Genomic DNA, 21,122 nt, shown 5'->3' with positions numbered 1-21,122 from the left:
TAGAAGAAAATCACTCTTACCTTGAAAACTATTTAAATTTTAAATGCAGACAATTGTCTAGTTGTATTATTTTCAGAAAAAAAATCCTCCCTTTCATTAAGAATCTACTGAAATGTAATACATCTTAAAATAGACAAAGTGAGGCGGTTCACAATATATGTAATATACAAAGAAAACATAAAAGTCTCAGTATTAAGGCACTAAAACTAGAACAGGTGTAAGTAGATAGTTATAATAAAATAAGGGATAATAAGACAGACAACCTTCACTCAACGCACTGAGAATTGATACATTTGCATATCAATGGTGGAGATAGCATAACTGCCACGGTAACACAGCGCTCTTTTAACTGGTTCAGCGTTCATTTCCTAAGATATCAGACTTAAGATTTTGTAGTTTACAGTATGAACTCTTATATCCTTATCACAAATATCTGCAATGTGCCCAGGGGATTTCGTTATTCTCTATCTGCTGCAACTTTCTGTAAACAACCAAAGAATGAATATTGTTTATTATACATTATTTTTGTTACAATAGTGTCTAGGAGCCCTAGTTATAGACCAGGACACCATTGTGATATAGACAGGAGTTCTCGCAATCACAGACCATCAACTTGATGTTAGCAAAGTTAACCAGAGAAATGGGGCAGACACTCAGGACCACTTCCGTTGCAACTGAGCTCCCATGCAGTTACTAGGGGGCCCAGTTTAACACCCTTTCTCATTCTGAGTAGCATCTTACAGCCAGACTTTTAAAGATATAAGGTGCCTATTTGCACTTAAAAAATCGGTCCCTTACTCCATAAGGAATCCATAGGTCCATTCGTAAAGGAGGGTACTATTAACTGAGACTAGAGGTGGCAGAATTGCCCCCTAAATTGTTACTGTGTCTTGAATTTCAGAACTTTGCATGCTCTGTAAGGGCTGTGTCCTATGATGTGCACAGCTAGAGAATGCACGGAATATGAAGTTAGACAAGTGGGCCCTGGTTCTTCAAATGCTTCAATGCTGTATGAAGTAAATGAGAACATAAATCCTTAGCAAGATAAATACTGCATATCTTCATGAAAACATAGATGATAATTGACCTTGCAAGTACTGCTTTATAATCAGGAGTACAAACAAAAAAATCTACTTTAAGTACAACACACCATGCCATTATTTGTGTCAGAATTTTTCTTCTTAAAGTATAGCAGCACAGATGGAAGTTTATCTCTCATCTTTCATACAGCACACACTTTGAGTTTCTCTTTGTAGCAGTACAAACTTTTTGCAGCAGCATCAACTGCGAATCTCTTTTCACTTTTTTTTTTTTGCAGCTGCACATAATGTGTAAAAATCATGCTGTGAAGAAGCATATAAGTCAATGATTGACATATTCTATAGAACTGTCTGTTCCTGGGTGCTAGGATACTTAAATCCCCAGATATGCTCTGGCATATATGACTAGCACTTTTCAGAGACCGAGCCTAGTTTGAACAAAAATGATCCAGTCTCTTCAACAGGGTTTACAATGAAAATTATCCATTAGTATTTTCAGTGGCAAGGACAAAGTGTAACATCTTTAATCATAACTTACAACAGTCTAGAATGATTATGTAGAGCACTTTGGGCAAGAAGGGAAAAAAAGACCTCTAGATAAATAAAAGACACGTATCTTTGTTTGTTAATTAATATTAGCTCACCAGGGTGGTAGACAGACTCTCCCAAGTGCCAGAACTTCATGGGTCCCATTTTCAGAAAGATGAATGCATGAAGCTCTAGATATGCATGTGCAAGTGAGTGTGTGAAAAGAAGATATGCACAGACATTTTCAGAGGGGCTGTTTAGACATGTACAAACCATATGCACATCTATAGATGGACATGTATGAATGGGTATTTACTCCATATAGCAGTGGATCTCAACCTTTCCAGACTCCTTTCAGGAGTCTGAGGCCTGAGCCCTGCCACCCAGGGCTGAAACATGTAAATTAGCTTTGCGGGGTCCCTTGTGGTGTGGGGACCCAGGCAATTTGTCTCCTTGCCACCCCCTAATGCTGGCCCTGCACTTATGACCCCCCCAGCCCATCCTGTGACCCCCACTGGGGCTCCCAAGCCCCAGGTTGAGAAATACTGATCTACATGAGTTGATGTATCCCCTGGAAGACCTACATGTACTCCTAGTTGATAACCACTGCCGTATCGTACCCAGGTTGAGGTTCTATTTCCATTTTCATCTTCTGCCACTTAAAGGAGGCAGTGGCTGAAGCAAGATATACATAGACACCTATTCAAACACACACACACACTTGAGTTCGGAGGCGAGTGCACAACAAGAGTAAAGATAGAGATTTAGGCAGTGGAGGTGGGAGACGAGAGGGGAAAGACAACAATCAGAGGTACAGGAAATCAGCAGGTCGAGGTACAGGCACAAATGACGAGCCTGTTTGTGAGTTGAGGCAGCTGAGAGGAAGGTACAGGAGACACTTGCACCCTCTAAATAAAACGTGTAGGCCACTGAGCTCTCAGCGCATATCAGAAGAACAGGTGCTTCAGAGCCACAGATTAAACAAGCAAATCATCCATCACCTCTGTGCAGAGCTGTGCATGCTGCCAGAGCATGGGTGGCCTACCTAATGAGTGGAGCAGGACTTTGCCTGGTGATTGCGGTGGCAGTTTGGAGTAATGGCAGGTGTAGGTACAGGAGTCAGGCACCAGGAAGCTAGAGTCAGGGTTGAGGAGCCTCGCCAAAGGTCAGAACAGAAGAAGTCAGAATGAGGAGCAGGGAAGGGAGGGAAAGACTGGATTGGAGCAGACAGGAGTCAAGGCTGGAATGGGACTAGAATGAGAATGGAAGCAGACTGGAGGAGGGTAGGAACAATGGCTGGAGCAAGTGGCTGGAAGCTGGACCAGGGCAAGCGCAGCCGTGAGTGTGGTCCACATAGAATAGCTGTTGTGTTGCTGCCACTGCAAGGCTCAGATAGCAGTCTACTGTCACCCGTGCCCAATCAGGAGGCTTATTAACCTAGCTGATCTTGCTGGGTTGCCTAGCAACGAGGCTGGAAGTCAGCTGTGGTCCTGGCAGCCTGGAGAGCTTGATAGACTCAGTCCAGAGATTTACACTTTATAGGTCCTCTTATCTTCCACTAGGACTGCTTTTGCCTCCTATCTGGCTATATCTAGTTTCAAATCTAGTAATAAATACACTTGTCTTCTGTTCCCTGCACATCCACTCAAGATTTTACTATGGAAACCTCTCTGAGGAATAGCATGGGCCTAGTTAAAAATCCAGATTATTTTCCAGTACATCTGTTGTTTCAGGTCCTCTGCAGGTTCCCACAGGGAGTTTTACCACTGCAGCTTTTGAATGCACCCTTTATTCTCTTTAGGTATTGTTGTGACACTATGAGTATCACAATTATCCCTAAATATGTTATCAAAATATACTACAAAAACAGGTGTGTAGTGGAGATTGATGTGGTAATAAGAGCCCAAGGTCAATTTGTGATCTGTTATCACTTAAGTATTTGTAACTACAGTGTTTAAACTCTGTTTCTAATTGAGTAATTTAATTTAAATAATTGGTGGTTATAATGTAACAGTTGCTACTAGCTAGTAGAAAAAGAGAGTGAGATTCAATCACAAAAGAAAGAATGGGACATTACACACTTATGAACTACATTTTCCATGTGTGAAAAGTTAGAGTTAAAGTCTATGCGATATTCTCTTTCTAGGAGTTGGAGTATATTCCATTTCAGGGTGCTAGATAAGCTCCACATAAGGCCTCTGTACTGCATAATGCTTTACTCTCAGTTATAAAGAAGGAAGGAAGCTTTGCTTAAAGGCTCTTTATTAAAAGTAAAAGAGGCTCTGAGTTAAAATTCCTTTTCTATTTTCCATTTCAGGAAAATGTTAAAGAACTGGGGCAAAAAGATATAAGTGTTTTCATGGCTATTCACTTTATAATTTGTTACATAACCAGGACGACTCAGTTACGCAATGGAGGAAGGAGAGTGGCACTACTTAGAAACAAAAACAGTATGTTTTGACAGTCTTGAAAAGTAACCCTTCATTTAAAGAAGGGTGTTTAAACTATTGTAAACCATTATTTTACTCTGTATGACTTGTTTAATTCTATTGTTGCTGATGCTCCTCTTTGTATTCAGAACACAGATGAAAATCCTCAGGGCCACGGACTATGTCTTCCTTTATGCACAGCACCAAGAAAATTGTCAGTTATTTCAACATTTAAAATAATAAAGAAAGACTTATGCTCAAATAAATTGGTTAGTCTCTAAGGTGCCACAAGTACTCCTTTTCTTTTTTTAAAGAAAGACTAATTAAAGCTACCTCCATCATTTTAAGGGACAACATGCATCCACTGCCACTGCCTTCACAGCAATTAACATCCAATCTTATATATGTGATAGTGTACCAGTGGCTTCTCTGTGGTCTTTAAAAAGGTAGGTATCTAGCTTATACCACCTTTCTGAGCCTGCCATATTAGGTTTTCTAAAGAAAATAAACTAAGGATGATTAATGGGCAAGAACTGGGAGCCACTGACTGGCTGGTCCCTCCAAGATTCACCTCCAGATGTGTAGATGGTGCAGCCAGCAATGCAACAGCAAGTGTCAGGTGCTGGTCAGTAAACCTGTTTCACCCAAGGAAGCTCCAGTGGTGCCCAAGTGTGGGGTAGTTGGACTCCCTGGGTGAAGGAAATGTCCCCAGAAAAGCGGATGAGCCAGAGTCCTGTTGGCGGATGCGATAAGGGGAGGGGTGCTTCTTTTAATTTGGAGTGATGTTCTGGCTAGAAGCTGCAGCAGGGCTATATGAATCATCTTGACCTTCATCTTGCCATTGGGGTTCTATAGTCCCCGATGAGAGAGAAGGTGGAGGGCCTATGGCAACCTCTTCCTTCTTTGTTTTGCCTAGGTTTACACATCAAAGGTGTGCTTGATGGTTGCTTGTCCTGGTGGGGAAGGACCCAGGCATCAGCAGCGGCTCAGAGGTCCGAGGGTGGCCTGCTTGCCCCTATTCAGGGAAGGCCCTAGAAAAGGTGGGCTAAAAAACCTCCCTTTCTTCTTTCCTGGCTCTCAACTAATCATTGTTTGTTAACCAGACTTGAACTGAAAGACCATGAATTTTAGAAAACAGCCAAAATTGATAGAGAACTACATTAATGGGGTGTCAATATTGCAGCCCTCAGTGAGACAAGACTTTTGGAAACTGGATCACTAGATGAAGTAATCTACCACTTCTGCTGGGTTGGGAAACCTGAAAATGAAGCAAGGATATACGGTTTTGGATTTGCTGTCAATAAGTCTGTCTTCAGTGCAGGTACCCCTCCCTCCAGTATTTATCACTAAGAGGATCATGCAGCTGAATGTGAATATGAACTCAGGAACCCTGACTCTTGTGTCCATCTACAGAGCAACAACTCCTAACAGCAAAAAAGTGAGTTCTGTTCTCAACTGAAACAAATCATCAAGAATGTCCCCATAAGGAACAGACTTGCGGTTCTTGGTGATTTCAATACCCATGTGGGTAAGGACTGGGACTGCTGGGGGACATAATTGACCAACACAGCACAGGTATCCTCAATGAAAATGCCCAGCATGTCCTTCAGTTTTAAGCTGCTTGTGAGTAGATAGTCTTGAATGTCTATTTTTTTCCGGCAGCAGTGGCAGCAAGGTCACATGGAGGCACACTCACTCAATTTCAGCATGGTAATCAGTATCAACAAAACAGTTGTCATGTCACACAGCACCAACATCCCATCTAAAATCTACATCAATAATGAAGCTCTGGACAACTAGATCACTTCTGCTATCTTGGCACAACTTTAACCAATTCACTCAGCCTTGATAGGGACCTTGATATGGGAATCAACAAAGCCTCTGCTACCTTTCCCAAACTTACCTCACATGTCTGGAACAACAAGCTGCTAACCCTGAACATAAGTGTCAATTTATCATGCTTGTGTCCTCAGTATCCTCTTTTATGGCTGTGACAGTTGGCTCATGTATTCCAAGCAAGAGCAGAGATTGAACAGCTTCCACCTTTGCTGTCTCAGTAAAATTCTTGGAGTCACTTGGGACCAACTGATCACTAACAAAGAGATCCTTGAGAGAACCGGCCTACAGTATATGCAGACTATGCTTGCAGGCTTCGCTGGCTGGGACAGGTAGAGTGTATGCCTCAAGACTGTCTGCCAAAGGCTGTACTCTATAGCCAACTCAAGAACTATCCACAGCACAGAGGAAGGCCAAAGCTCCTATACAATGTCAAGTTTAAGCAAGGTCTCAAGAAATTCAGCATTCCCACTGACAAATGGGTAAACCCTGCCCACAACTACTCAGTCTGGACAAGCCAGGTCAAGGCTGGTGCAGTCATCACAGAGAACAAGAGAGCCAAGGCTGAGGCCCATAGGCAAGCCAGGAAGCAGAGTGTGCTCTAACCTCCATCTGGTAAGTGGACCTGTAGTGACTGTATGAAGGTCTGCTGCTCGCACATTGGGCTCTTCTCCCACACAACTGTCAAGCACCACAGACTGACTGACTTCACTGTGTTTCCTTTCATCTGTCAAGATGTTGGATGGCCATAAAAAAAGCCGGTAGCCATAGTACAGGAGTACCGTAAAGGATTGCAGATACCATACAGATCCTTATAAATAGTGTAGAACATAATAACATGAGTTTGTCAAAATAGTGTTTTTTCTTACAGTGGGGAAACTAAGGGAAATAATAAGTACAAGTTTGCCAGTTCAGAAAGTAGTTGATCTGATTCTACACTGTCTTGTTCATTTGTGCAGTTACTATGCTTGTGTAAAATGGGTATGTAAAACCTTTCATTATTCAGTTTTGCTCAAGTGTAAAATGACTACATAAGGTACAAGTGAGAGAATTATGGTCTGGATGGACTTAAAACCTGCTAATTATATATATAGTCATTCTGACTTTTTTTCCCCACCTAAAAGTACCCAATGCCTCCTGAATACAGGACTTTAATGGAGAGTTGCAAAATACCTCTGTGTGATCCTGAGTCCTTACTAAAGTTTCAGCAACAAAAAGTGTCAAAACATTTTCAGAGTCAACAATATTATAAGACATATTCTTGTTTTGGCTACATAAGTATAGTGTAATAGTCCATCACACAGGAAAACCTGCCAGAATTAATTGTGCTGCATGAGTAAAGAAGGTCAGAGACAAGCTGTTCACATTTGTCAGCAATTTGCAGAGAGTGGGAATCTTTACATCTTTACCCCAGATGAAATGCATAAAATGTATAGAGATAGATATAAGAACATAAGAATGGGGTCAGACCAATGGTCCATCTAGCCCAGTATCCTGTCTTCTGCCAATGGATGGTGCCAGATGCTTCAGAAGCAATGAAGAGAACAGAACAATTAGTGAGTGATCCAGCCCTTGTCGTCCAGTCCCAGCTTCTAGCAGTCAGAGGCTTAGGGACATCCAGAACATGGGGTTGAGTCCCTGATAATCTTTGATGGACCTATCCTCCATGAACTTAGGTACATTCTTTTTAAACTCAGTTATAGTTTTGGCCTTCAAACTACCTATCTATCTATACACATACATTTAAAGGCAGAACAATCCTATCTGACTTCCCAGCAAATGAAACACATGGGATAACATGCCCTTATGTGGTATTCCCATATTAATCAGGGAGCAGACTCTCAGCTGCTGTAAATTGGCTTATGTGGTGCTACACTATTTTATACCAGATGATGTTCTGGGCTGAAATATCCAAGGATTAACTTGTCCAGTTTTGCTGGAGGTTTCTGGGAGAATAAAATAATTTCAGATACTTTCTCAAATCTTCTGGCCACTCCCATTCCCCTATCAGGTCACCCTCCCTCAGCAATCTCTACTTCTGCCCCCATACTCATTTGATACTCTCCTGGCTCGTCGTCCTCTCTGAGACTCTCCAAGACCTGATAATTTCTTATTAGACAAATTGAGTCTTCAATATCACATTGCTCCTTAATGCTCCCCAAATCTGGCCAATTCTCTCCATTTCCAGAAGCTGCCCAAACTTCTCATATGCTCCCTATTACAGACACCTGAGAACAAGTCATTTTGTTCAGAACACCGATATGTGTCAGTCAAAGAGGTCAGATATACACTGCATTGCAACATAAATGCTTAACACAATTAATATTAACAACAAGGAAGAAGGATTTCAGACAAGATTAGGGAAAGAACAGGTTAAAGAATACTTAGATACATTAGATGTATTCATGTCAACAAGGCCTGATGAAATTCACCTTAGAGTACTGAAGGAAAACAAAGCAATCTCTGAAATATTAGTGATTATTTGTGTGAACTCACGGAGGATGGGTGAGGAGCCCAAAGGAGGGGAGAAGGGCAAACATAGTACCTATCATTCAAAAGGGGGACAAAGAGAACCTGGGGAATTAAGGACTAATCCACATGGAAGGTTACTGGAACAAGTAACAGATACATACACATTCAATTTCTAAGCACCTAGACAGCAATAGAGTGATAAGTAATAGCCAACATAGATTTCTCAAGAACACATCATCCCAAACCAACCTAATTTCCTTCTATGACAGAGTTATCAGCCAAGAGGATCAGGGGAAAAAACAGTAGATGTGATACATCTAGAATTTAGTAAGGTTTTTGACGCTGTCTCCCATGACATTCTCATAACAAACTTAGGGAAATATGGTCTAGGTGAAATTACTTTCAGGTGGCTGAAAGACAATACTCAAAGAGGAGTTATTAATGGTTTGCTGTCAGACTAGGAGGGCATGTCAAGCGGGATCCCACAGGGGTTTATCTTGGGTCCAGTTCTAGTCAATATTTTCATTAATTATTTGGATGTTGGAGTGGAGAGCGTGCTATAAAATCTGCAGATGACATCAAGCTGAGAGAAATTCTAAGCACTTTGGATGACAGAATTAGAATTCAGAATAATCTTGATTAACTAGAGAATTGGTCTGAAACCAGTAAGATGGAATTCAATAAAGATAAGTAAGAAGTACTATGCTTAGGAAGGAAAAAATCAAATACCACTACAAAATGGGAAATAACTGGCGAGGCAGAAGTACTGCAGAAAAGGATGTAGGGGCTATAGTGGATCACAAAGTGAATATGATTCTGCAGTGTGGTGCTGAAGCACAAAAGGCATATGTCATTCTGTTAAAGAAAGTGTTGTGTGTAAGACATGGAGGGTAATTATCCCAGTATACTTGGCACTGGCAATGCCTTAGCTGGAGTAGTGTCTCCTGTTTTGGGCGTGGCACTTTAAAAAAGATATGAACAAAGGTGAGCAACAAAAATATTAAGAGGTTTAGAAAACATCTTCCATGAGTAAAGGTTGAAAAAGCTGGACATGTTAATCTAAAGAAGGGGAATCTGATAAGTCTTCAAATATATAAAAGGCTGTTACAAAGAAGACTGTCATTTGTTGTTATGTCTGCCAATGGTAGGGCAAGATGTAATCAGCTTAGTTTGCAGCAGGGGATATTCAGGTTAGATATGAGGAAATACTTTCTAACAATAAGGATAGTTAAGTACTGGAATAGGTTACCATGGGATCTATTCCAGTCACTGGAGGTTTTTATGAATAAGTTAGAGACACCTGTGAGAGATGAGGTCTAGGTATATGCTGTCCTGGACTGGATGACCTCTTGAGGTTCCTTCCAGCCCTGCATTTCTATGCTTCTATAAACTCTGATTTCACAAGCAGATGTGGCTATGGTACAGCCCCTAGCACACTGGCTTGCAGTTAGAACGTTATGCAGGGGAAAATATAGACACATCTGTTACAGCCCTGGCTGAGCTCCCTCTTGTGATTGGACTTTAAGCTTCTGTATTGGACCCAACTTCTGGATCACAGATACTTCTATGTCTACTGGGTCTGAGCAGTGTCCATCCACTGTTTCTATATCCAGCTTCTCTGGCATACTCATGGGATGCAGATCTCATGTCTAGTACCCATTCTTGGGATGTGGGACACCATGGTGCATATGACTGATGCCTGAAGCCCACTGCTTACTGCTCATGTCTCCCCAGTAGCTTCAATACACTCTCCCCAAAGCCCCACTCTCATGGGTACTCTGGTTTACAGTTTAACTCTTTGGGGACTACATGACAGGTAAAACAAGGAACTACTAAAATCATACACACTTTACTCACAGAAAAAGCACAAGAGTTACAAGATCTAAGCGAAACTAACACCTGTACAAAAAAACCCCTCTCTCCAGGAATCTCACCTCTCTGAGAACCTTTTAGGTTTTGGTTAGTGCCCTTTTAGGAAACCTTTCTGAACATCACTCCCCCTGCTCCATATTCCTGTTGGCAGCTGTTGGATGGATGATCAGAAAGACACCAGACTTGCAAAGGGCAAGTCCTTAAATAGAGTTCTGGACCCCTCTGTAAGGTGATTACCTTCCCCAAGCTGTTTCAAAACCTTTGGCAGGTGATCAGTTGCTTAACTCCTGCTTCAGTCACCCCAAGGTCCAAATTGAGAGAGCTACTTCTCCTGGACTGAAGCCCGCCTTTTTTTCCTACAGTAGAGCTATCTGAATGCAGGACATCTAAGCTAAGGACTCTTGATGCCTTTCCCATAGTTCTTCCAGGTGTTAAGATTTCTCCTAATAACTCCTGGGTGTCTGGCAGGGACTGGGATATGAGTAGTCATATCTAGTGGGTAGAGCCAGAGACAGGCATCAGAGCTGGGTTACCTGGAGTGAGGTAAGAACGAGGGCAAACCAGGAGCATAGCCAGGAGCACGCAGGTACTATTCTCAGCCACAGGCAAATGCACTAAACAGCCAATGAACTACTGCTGCTGCTGAACTGAAGAGCAAGCCTGCTAGTTTCTTCAGCTGATCAAGTGAGGCATTCTGTCAGGCGGTCTAGCTGATGCAGCCCAGCTGTGCTCATTAGGCTGTCAGGAGACTGAGTAGGTTTAGCTGCAGGGCTTTATTCCAACAGCGTCTCAGAACAAATAGGAGGCTTCTGTGCAAGAGTGAAAGCTTTAGCACCGTTTACAGTCAAAATGGTATTCATAAAACAGAATGGAGCCTGCAGATATAGTCATATACAAAGCCATCACAATGCCTTTTCAAAATATGTAGTCTGGGCCACTGGCATGAATGGAAAAAATCTTCCTGAGTTAATCCACAAACCTACTTTCCACATTTGGGGGTTAACTCAGCACCTTTTGAAGTAAATGGACAGACTTCCCCTGACTACCACTTGTGGAGCAAGGTGTTGCTCAATGTAAGTACAGGTGTTAGAGTCTGGCCCTTTGCTTGTATGCTGTATCCCCTTCCTGCATCTTTCAATGTCTTATTTTATTCATGTCTCCAGGGCAGGTGCTCTGGGACTGATTCAAAGCTAATAGAACTCAGTGGAAATATTCCTATTAATTTCAATGGGCTACTGATGAACTCTCATGTCCTACTCATGTCTTAAAGTGCCTAGAAATTATTGCAATATAAGACAATAAATAAATTCATGCTTTCCCCATTATGTCATCTTTTGGCTCCCACAGATATGATGTCTCCAGACATTGCCTCTCAAGTGGTGCACCTTCTCCTTCCCTTCCTATCTCCAGTAGGGCTGTAATTCTAGGATCAATGGCTGAGTCCATTACTGTAAATTCTGTTAATCTGGATGTTTTGTATTTCATTGTATTTATATATCATAGAGAGAGTTATGTTTGGACTGCAGACCAAAGCAATGGTTTTACTGTATAAAATGTTAGTTAAAAATTAAAAGTATCCTCCAGAGATTATCCAGAAGAATTGCCTTTCTTTCTGAAAGTTCAATTTGAGGTTTAAATAGATTGACAGTGCCCTTTAAACCAAGGTAAATAGCTCTTGAGTTAGCATAAGATGCTGGAGAATTACAGCTACAAGGCCAATTATTTATACATTCTTCCAAGAATCTTGTGACAGATATTTATATCAATATCTACAGGGTCAGCTTTCTATCACTTTATAGCTTCTAGAGGAAGCATTACAGATTTTACAATATAACATTTTAGTCCCTCGCAAATCCTGTAGGACAATGTTGCATGTGATTTAGGTTTATAGGATTACTTTACAGTCATCTAGAAATTCTTTTAATCCATCAGAAAATCCTATAGGATTGTTTTTGCAAAGGCAAAAAGAAACATAGCTCAGACCCATCCCACTTCTCACAAGAGAGTTCCCTGAGAATCTACACAATATTAGATTCACAATTACCTAAAAGTTTTGTGGCATTACACTGTTCATCTTAATAAACTCCCTTGTTCCCATAACTGGGAACCAAGCAAAAACCACATTTATAAATGTACAACAGCAATCACTTTGAATGAAGGGTTCAAATAAAACATACAAAAACAACCTATATATTTTTGCCCTTACCTTAACCTTAATTTTACTTTGCAAGCTTTGGTGAGTTCCACTGAACCCAGCTTCCTCCATTTCTGAGTTGGGAAAAACAGACTGATTTTGTTCCCATTGAAGTCAAGGGCAAAACTATTATGGGAGAAAGGTTGGGGCCCAATAATCTTACATTTATTTTACACTGTTTTATAGAGAGGAACCCAAAGTATTCTACAGAATAGGTCGGAATCATTTCCTTCATTACTGCTGTGTAGCCTGTTCTAGAGGTGTATGTTGCAGGCTTTCAGAAGTGTGAGCATCACTATGCACTAATGTAAAGCAGGAAATGAAGAACTTATTGAAGAGAAACTGTCGGGAGGACATAAGTAAGTAATCCACAAAGGAACTTAGGAGCTGTGACACTGCCTAGAAAATTGCTAAGATTCCCAAATTCTGAATTAGGTGCCTAGGCTACTGACACAACACGTGGGGAGAGACAGACATCTAAGAATAGGATCCACAAAAGCCAGCATACTAGGCAGGGAGCAGTCTAAATAGGCCAATAGCAGATGCTGAGGATAGCGATGTGTCCTAAGTCCTGTCCCTCTCACAGAATTAGATGCCTAAGTCTGGGCTTCAGGAACGCACCTATCTGTGCTAGTGAGCCACAGCCAGGAACTCCTCTCCTGGAATCAGGAACCTAAACTGTTTCTTGTGAGAACAGCTTAGGCGGATGCATAAGTCCACGCAAAATAGCCAGTGGGGAGTAGATAGCATTACCTTTAGTCCAGTGATTAGGGTACTCATGTGAGATGAGGGAGACCCCCATTCAATTCTTTCCTCTGCCTGATGATGAGAAGGGATTTTAAGAGGGGTTCCACATCTCTCACATAAGTACCAGGAAACTATAGAGTCATTCATGCTCTTTGTCTGACCCATTTAATGTTCAGTTATTTAATACAAAGTGGAACGGCTTGAACAAGAGATACTGTGATAGATCCACATCAGAATATTCCACGGTATAGTTGTTAGGGCACTCACCTGACAGGTGAAGGACCCCTGTTTTAGTCCCTTCTCCTTACGAGGCAGAGGGGGAAATGAACTGGTATCTTCCCATCCCAGACGAATACCATAAATCATAACCTGGGTAAAGCTTAATGGGAGGTTGCCTAGCCCTGGGTGTTATGTGCAGAGTTTGGCACGCTCTGAGTATGCCTACTGGATTGGGCCTTGCAGATAAAATAGAGATAGGAAGGAGAATGCCTAACTGGTTAAAGGCTCACTCTGTGGCTTTGTCATAGGCAGTTGTCCAGGTGCCTGCCTGAAACAGCAATCTGCATGCCCAGCGGCAGTAACGTAGGCAGTTAGCAAACTTTACAGTGGAAAAGTAGGTGTTGACTCAGCTGCGTTTGAGTGCCTACAGGATTAGGCAGCAGCTGAGTGGGGGTTGTGAGGATGGCAGTGGTGCCTAAATCTGTGACTTTAGGCACCTTAACCCCTATGTTGATATAGGCCAATGTCACAGGCCATGTAAAGATTTGGGCAGCACAATAGCACTGTTGTCCTTATGTTTCCGCCAAGTGCCCTGGCATCCTGAAAGATCATTAGTGATCACTGGTTTTATAGCTGAGATTTTTTTTATTTATATGGATTGTTTTATTAATGCTAACAATAACAAAATGGACAGTACCACAAAGTTGATTTTTAGGAATGAAAGTGGCTGATTAATATTGTCATTTGAACATGCAACTCTCTTCCAATAATTATCAAACTTTTCATTGCCTCACAGAGGTCAGCAGCAGTCCCTTATACTTACCACCACATATTTCATGTGGAACTGGTGCCTTTTCTAGTGCAACCGAGCATCTTTAAAGTCATACTTTACATGCTCTTCTCAGGAGAATGAATTATAATTAATTATAGCTATCAAACAATGTATTTGGCCAAGGGTGTACTCTTATGTCTAGGAATAAAGCTGTTCATCCGAATAAGTCATGACCATACTGTGTAAATAGGCAAGACTCATTCCAGTGGTAAATTTTCTAAAAACCTGCTTTCTTGTTAACATCCATAGCATACATGCTTAAAAGAAGTACCAACCTTGAAACTTAGTACAGCCAGAAATTGTGATATGGTTTAATCATATGAGATTAGAGAGGCAGCATGATACTAGGGTCTAGGATAAGGGGATGGAGGGGAGTAGATCCTTAGCTGGTGGAAGCTGTCATGGCTCTATTAAAATAAATGGACACTTTACACCAGTTAGAGAGTTATCCCAGGAAGACAAAAAAAAAATCTGAGTTCTAGTCTAAACTTTGCTACTGACCTTCTGTGTAAACTTAGGTAAGACAAGACAGTGCTCCGTGCCTCAGTTTCCCCATATGTAAAATGGAGAAACTGATACAGCCATCTTCTTTTGTAAAGCACTATGAAATCTATCATACAGAAGAAAAGCTCTACATATGATCTAAGTATTATTAATAACAAGCAACATAGCTGGTAGGGTTTGGTTCTTTTGGGAAAGATGATATATAAGATGTCACCGTGTTATTTATAATTACAGAGCATATTGAAATAAATATTACAAGAATTGAAATATGAAAAATAAATACTAATTCTTTAATGAGAGAATGTTTGTACACTTTTACCATTTTAAAGGCACAGTTTGTATTTTAAGGTCTAGACTAGAATGATGTTTTGCTAATAAAGCTAAAAATACACTTTATTAACCACACATGAAATTGCATTGCTCCTTTCCATCAACAAAGTGGAAATATAGTGACAGCTGTTCATTTTTCTACACGTTTGCTCAGTCAGGCTAAATGACAAAAGCTTAGTGATCTTAGAGAAATGCTACCTCTAGGGCATATTCTGTGTTACTTGCCATGGCCTTCCTCTTAAGCTTCAAAAAATGAAGCACAGTTTAATTGTGACACATCCTCCTCAGTCTTCTTTGTTAATATTTACAGGTGTGGAATCAAAGCTGAAAAAGTCAAAAACGATGGAAAGACAAGTCTAGCTGATGGCTCTTAGCTTATAAAAGTAAATCATCTAGGAGGGTGTTATGGCAGAGGAATGGGGAGGAAATACATGGGGGAAAACCCCCTGTTCCCTTATGGGAAAATACTTCATCCATGCACATAGCCCTCATAAAGGTGCTCTGTAAGGGTCAAGGCAAATGGAATTCTCCCTCTCTGAACCACTTGGCTCTCTATATGTATACCATCTGGGGGTTGGCAGGGCAAATGGGGGGTTGGTTGTTGAGTCTACAAGTAATGGATCCACTGTCCATGCTCCTAACCCATTCATAATCCCTTCTTCCATCATACCTGTCACATTTCAGAGCAACTGCACCTGTATTCCTCCTCTATGGTCCCTCAAGGGTACCCACTCTAAGGCTTCCAGCTCTCCAGCTGTAACCTCTCTTTGATGTGTCTCTCTTCCTCCTGACCAGGGTATTTTCAGGTTGCACCTTTCCCTGCCTTCACTGTAAGTTCCCCAGCAAGTCAGACTGCCTAAGCAACCCCCCTCTGCTTTCTCCTAGAGGCTAAAAACAGCCTAATTGCCTACAGATATAAGCCCTTTCTAAGCAAGCACATTTATTATTAAGAGGAAAGCATTACAGTGAAAATATATTAAAACCATAAAAGAACCTACACGCATGGCAATAAGTTTACCAGAGATCATCCCAACTCCAAAAAAGGCAATCCCTTTTCTGTGGTTCAGCAATCAATTTGAAATTATATGAGGGACTCAGTCCAGTGACTATGCACATCACAAATCCATCACAACAGCTGGTCAGGAAAAGTACACGATGCTAGCATATTTAATTAAGTAAGCCTTTTCAAAAAGCTGCAATCACAGACAATCTTTCCTGACCAGCAGATTATCATTTGTACTGTTGAAATCCCAGTAGTGATTCTGGAGGACCCAGCCTATCCCTTGATCCCATGGCTCATAAAGCCATACATGGGCCATCTCAACAGCACCTCAATAGGAAAGATTTTGCTATCAGCTCAGCAGGTGCAGAATAACTGTTGAATGTGCTTTTTGCAGTTTGAAGGGAACTAGTACCGTTTGCTCACTAGATTGGACCTCAGCGAGAAAAACATACCCATTGTTATAGCTGCATGTTGTGTATCCCATAATATCTGTGGGGTGAAGGGGGAAAAGCTGCCACCAGGATGGAGGGGAGAGGTGGACTGGCTGTCTGCTGCATTTGAACAGCCAGACACAAGGACTGTAAGAAGAGCCAACTGTGGAACTATATGGCTGACGGAGGCCTCACAAAAGCATTTTAACAGTCAGCCCAAGTACTGTTATCTGAGGCTTTTATGAAATAGTGTCTCTCATGTGAACTTCCTGAGATTAAATATGGGTGGGTCTTTGCCTTCTGCTATGAATTCTGCAATGCTTGGTGTAAACTCAAAGACACTCTGAGTTTCCAAAAAGAGAACTTCATTGTGTGCAAAGAAACAGGCAACAAAATTAAAGTGCAAACAAACACACAAAGGTAACAAAGTTTTATTGACACTGTAACAGGGTGAGCCATTCTTTAAAAACAGTAAGTAAACAGTAAACATTTATGTCCATGTATGTAAAAGCTACTACAGTGTAGTAGGCTGTAATTACATATAAACCAACCTCTGGTTTTCACATGGAGCTATTGTTCTCTGAACTGGAGTAGTAGGGGTAAGGATGTATACTATGCTGCCACCTTGTTTGTTGGGGAGTGTAGATAGCAGCCACCATGTAGTTCCCCAAAGTTTGGAAAGGCTGCTGAGTCCAATGTTTTTGGGCATGTAGATCAATAATGCTGTGACTGCAACATTTGAGATTGTTGCCTGAGGAAATCCATTATGTCTTAGTGCGTTTCCCAGAATGTCTCTCAGTTCTTTTGTCTCTTCTGCAGCAATCACTCTCTCCATGGTCATATTGAGATGCCCCCTCCAATTCCTTTGTTTATGGTCTGAGGCCATTCAGAATTGGAGGATCTCACAGAACATATCCTCCCTAGATCTCTTCTTTCTCCGCATGATGAAGGTCAGGCATTGAACAGGCCTGGAGGGGGCCTTCAAGGCCACCAACCAGAAGCTGCAGACAAATACACCATTAGACTTACAGTCATAAGAGAAAGGGAAAGATAAGTGTCCAAACTCCCTCATAAATAGCATTTACTATGAAATGCTTCAGGGCACTTTAGCTTTGGAATGCTTCAATACACGCTCTGCACTGCAGAAAACAAACATGCTGAGTACAGCCTTGCAGAGAGGAGGCAAGGTGTTCTGTTGCATGGAAGATATAAATGCTGGGTGCCCCTCCCTCAGTATGGGTATAGGGAAAGTGAAGTGAATATTGGCATTGTGTTCACAGACAGTCTGTCCTCTGGTGTCCGTGCCTTGTCGTGGTGGGACAGCTTGCATGCTCTAATGATCCCCAGAGTCTGTGTCGGCGGGGGCTTTTTTCTCTTGGTAGGTTCAACCATGCTGGATTGGTCTATGGGGGAGTGGCCAGACAAAACAGACACCCTGGGCCTCCAGGTTGGGGATTAGGCACAGGGCTAACAACCCTGTCCCATAGAAAACAAAATATGTTACGGAAACAGTGACAGAGAAAACAACCATTACTGTGTTTGATGGCCTTCAGGAGTCAATGACCCATATGACTGCCTGTGGTGAAAGCCAAAAGGAAGCCACTGGCATGAAGACTGAAGTGCTCAACACCAAGACAAAAACCAAACTTGTTTTTTGGAACATACTGTCAATGTACGAAGCAGGGAAGCTAGCTCAGGTCACAGCAGAGATGAGATGCTGCACCTTACACAACTTGTGTCAGTGAGAGCAGATGGATGTGATCGGGAAGATTAACAACAGCCTTGGGAGAAACTTTCCTGTTTTCTGGATGGGATGATGGACAACACCATGAGGGTGTTGCCATCCTTTTGAAGAAGGGAGTGGAGCATTCCCTGCTTGAATGGAAATCCATCAGCAGCAGACTTATGAGAGCCAGACTGAAAGGGAAACATAATAATATCACCCTGATTCAGTGCTATGCTCCGACAAATGACATAGATGAAGAAGTAAAGGACAAATTCTACCTTACACTACAGGTAGAGTTAGAGAGAGTACTGTGCCATGACTGAACTCTCATCATGGGAGATCTGAATTCCAAGGTCGGTAAAGACAACACAAACAACGACAGAGCAATGGGAAGACATGGGCATGGTACTATGAATGAAATTGGAGAAAGGCTTGTTGATTTCTGTAATATAAATGACCTAGTCATTGGCGGAACCCTATTTGAACATCGTGAAATTCACAAGCTGACGTGGTGTTCTCCAAATGGCAGAGATAAGACCAAAATTAACCATATCATGATCAATGGCAAATGACTTTCACTGACAGATGTGAAAGTGAGAAGGGGTGCAGATGTTGGCAGTGATCACCATGTTGTGACAGCCTCCATCAAGCTAATACTGAGAAGTGTGGGTCCACCAAACAAGGGACATAGACATTATGATATTGACAAGCTAAAGTCCCTTGAAATACAGAATGTCTTTATTCTGCAGTTAAAGAACAGGTTTCAAGCATTTGCAGACCTTGATGAAGAGGAGGGGAATGCAGATGAGGAGATCAACAGAAAGTGGGACAAAGTAACATTAATTTATAAACAGAGCAGTGAAGCCCGTCTAGGCCACAGGCAGAAGAGAAGGAAGGAGTGGATTACACCCAGCACATGGAATGCCATAGAAACCAGACAAGCCCTGAAAAAAAAGATTTTATACACAAAATCCCAGAAGCTAAAGGACAAATACCATGAGCAGTATAGCAAGTCACACTGGGAGGTCAAATACCTTGTGAAAGTGGACAAATGGCATTATATTGGTAATCTGGCAACACAAGCAGAGGATGCAGATGCTCGTGGTGAACAAGGAACTGTCTACAAAATGACACGGCTTATCAGTGGTAAACAGCAGTGTCATAAATATAAAGGAAAGGGTAAACCCCTTTAAAATCCCTCCTGGCCAGAGGAAAAATCCTCTCACCTGTAAAGGGTTAAGAAGCTAAAGGTAACCTCGCTGGCACCTGACCAAAATGACCAATGAGGAGACAAGATACTTTCAAAAGCTGGGAGGAGGGAGAAAAATAAAGGGTCTGTGTCTGTCTGTATGATGCTTTTGCCAGGGACAGAACAGGAATGGAGTCTTAGAACTTGTAAGTAATCTAGCTAGGTATGTGTTAGATTATGATTTCTTTAAATGGCTGAGAAAATAGCTGTGCTGAATAGAATGAATATTCCTGTCTGTGTGTCTTTTTTGTAACTTAAGGTTTTGCCTAGAGGGATTCTCTATGTTTTGAATCTAATTACCCTGTAAGGTATTCACCATCCTGATTTTACAGAGGTGATTCTTTTTTTACTTCTATTAAAAGTCTTCTTGTAAGGAAACTGAATGCTTTCTCATTGTTCTAAGATCCAAGGGTTTGGGTCTGTGGTCACCTATGCAAATTGGTGAGGATTTTTACCAAACCTTCCCCAGGAAGTGGGGTGCAAGGGTTGGGAGGATTTTGGGGGGAAAGACGTTTCCAAATTCCTTTTTTTCAGGAACCCAGATAAAGTTTGGTGGTGGCAGTGGAAGTCCAAGGGTAAAATAGTTTGGGGAAGTTTTAACCTAAGCTGGTAAAAGTAAGTTTAGGGGGGTTTCATGCAGGTCCCCACATCTGTACCCTAGAATTCAGAGTGGGGAAGGAACCTTGACAAGCAGACACCAACAAACACTCTCATCACGAATGAACAAGAAACTAACAACCAAAAAAGAACAAGAAATTTGCTGGACAGAGCATTTCAAGAATTGCTGAACAGGGAGCACCTAAAGAGGAAGCAAACATCCAGGAGGCAGAGGAAGATCTTGATATCAACACAGACACCCCAACTAAGGAAGACATCATTTAAGCCATCAAATCCTTAAAAATTGAGAAAGTTCCTGGCAAGGATAACTTGAGTGCAGAATTGTTTAAGATAAATCCTAAATCTATCCTGGCTCCTCTATTGACATCAGTCTGGGAAAGGGGAAAAGTGCCAGATGAGTGGACCAATGGGTTATAGTGAAGATACCAAAGAAAGAAACTCTCAGTGATTGTAATAACTGGCATGGTATCACACTATTATCTGTGCCAAGCAAAGTATTGTGTAAAATCATAGTCCAGCGTATATCAGAGGCATTGATAACATTCTCAGAAAAGAGTAAGCTGAGTTTCGGAAAGGGCGTGGATGCACAGACCAGATCAACACTCTACAAAACATAATAGAACAGTGCTTAGAATGGCAATGACAACTCTACATAAATTTCATAGACTTTGCGAAGGCTTTTGATAGTATTCACAGGACCAGCCTATGGCACATTCTGCAGGCAAATGGAATTCCTTTCCATATAATCAGCGTCATCAGAAGCTTCTATTTCAATGTTACATGCAGTGTTGATCACAGTGAGCTCAATTTTGAAGTCAAAACAGGAGTAAGTCGGGGTCTGTCATGTCTGCAATCCTCTTCAACATTGCCATCAACTGGGTCATGCGGCATACAACAGAAGACATGCCAAGCGGCATTAAATGGACACTCTTCTTATCCCTTCGAAGACCTGGAATTTGCAGATAATGTCACTCTTCTATCACATACCCAACACCATATACAAGAAAAAACAACTGAACTCAATGCATTCAGCCAGCTAATTGGACTGAAAATCAACCACAATAAGACAGATATTATGACCTTTAATATTGC

This window comes from Chelonia mydas, chromosome 1 (genome assembly GCF_015237465.2).
Source record: "Chelonia mydas isolate rCheMyd1 chromosome 1, rCheMyd1.pri.v2, whole genome shotgun sequence".
Taxonomy (NCBI): Eukaryota; Metazoa; Chordata; order Testudines; family Cheloniidae; genus Chelonia; species Chelonia mydas.
The sequence above is the reverse complement of the archived record's forward strand: the minus strand, read 5'-3'. Positions refer to the sequence as shown.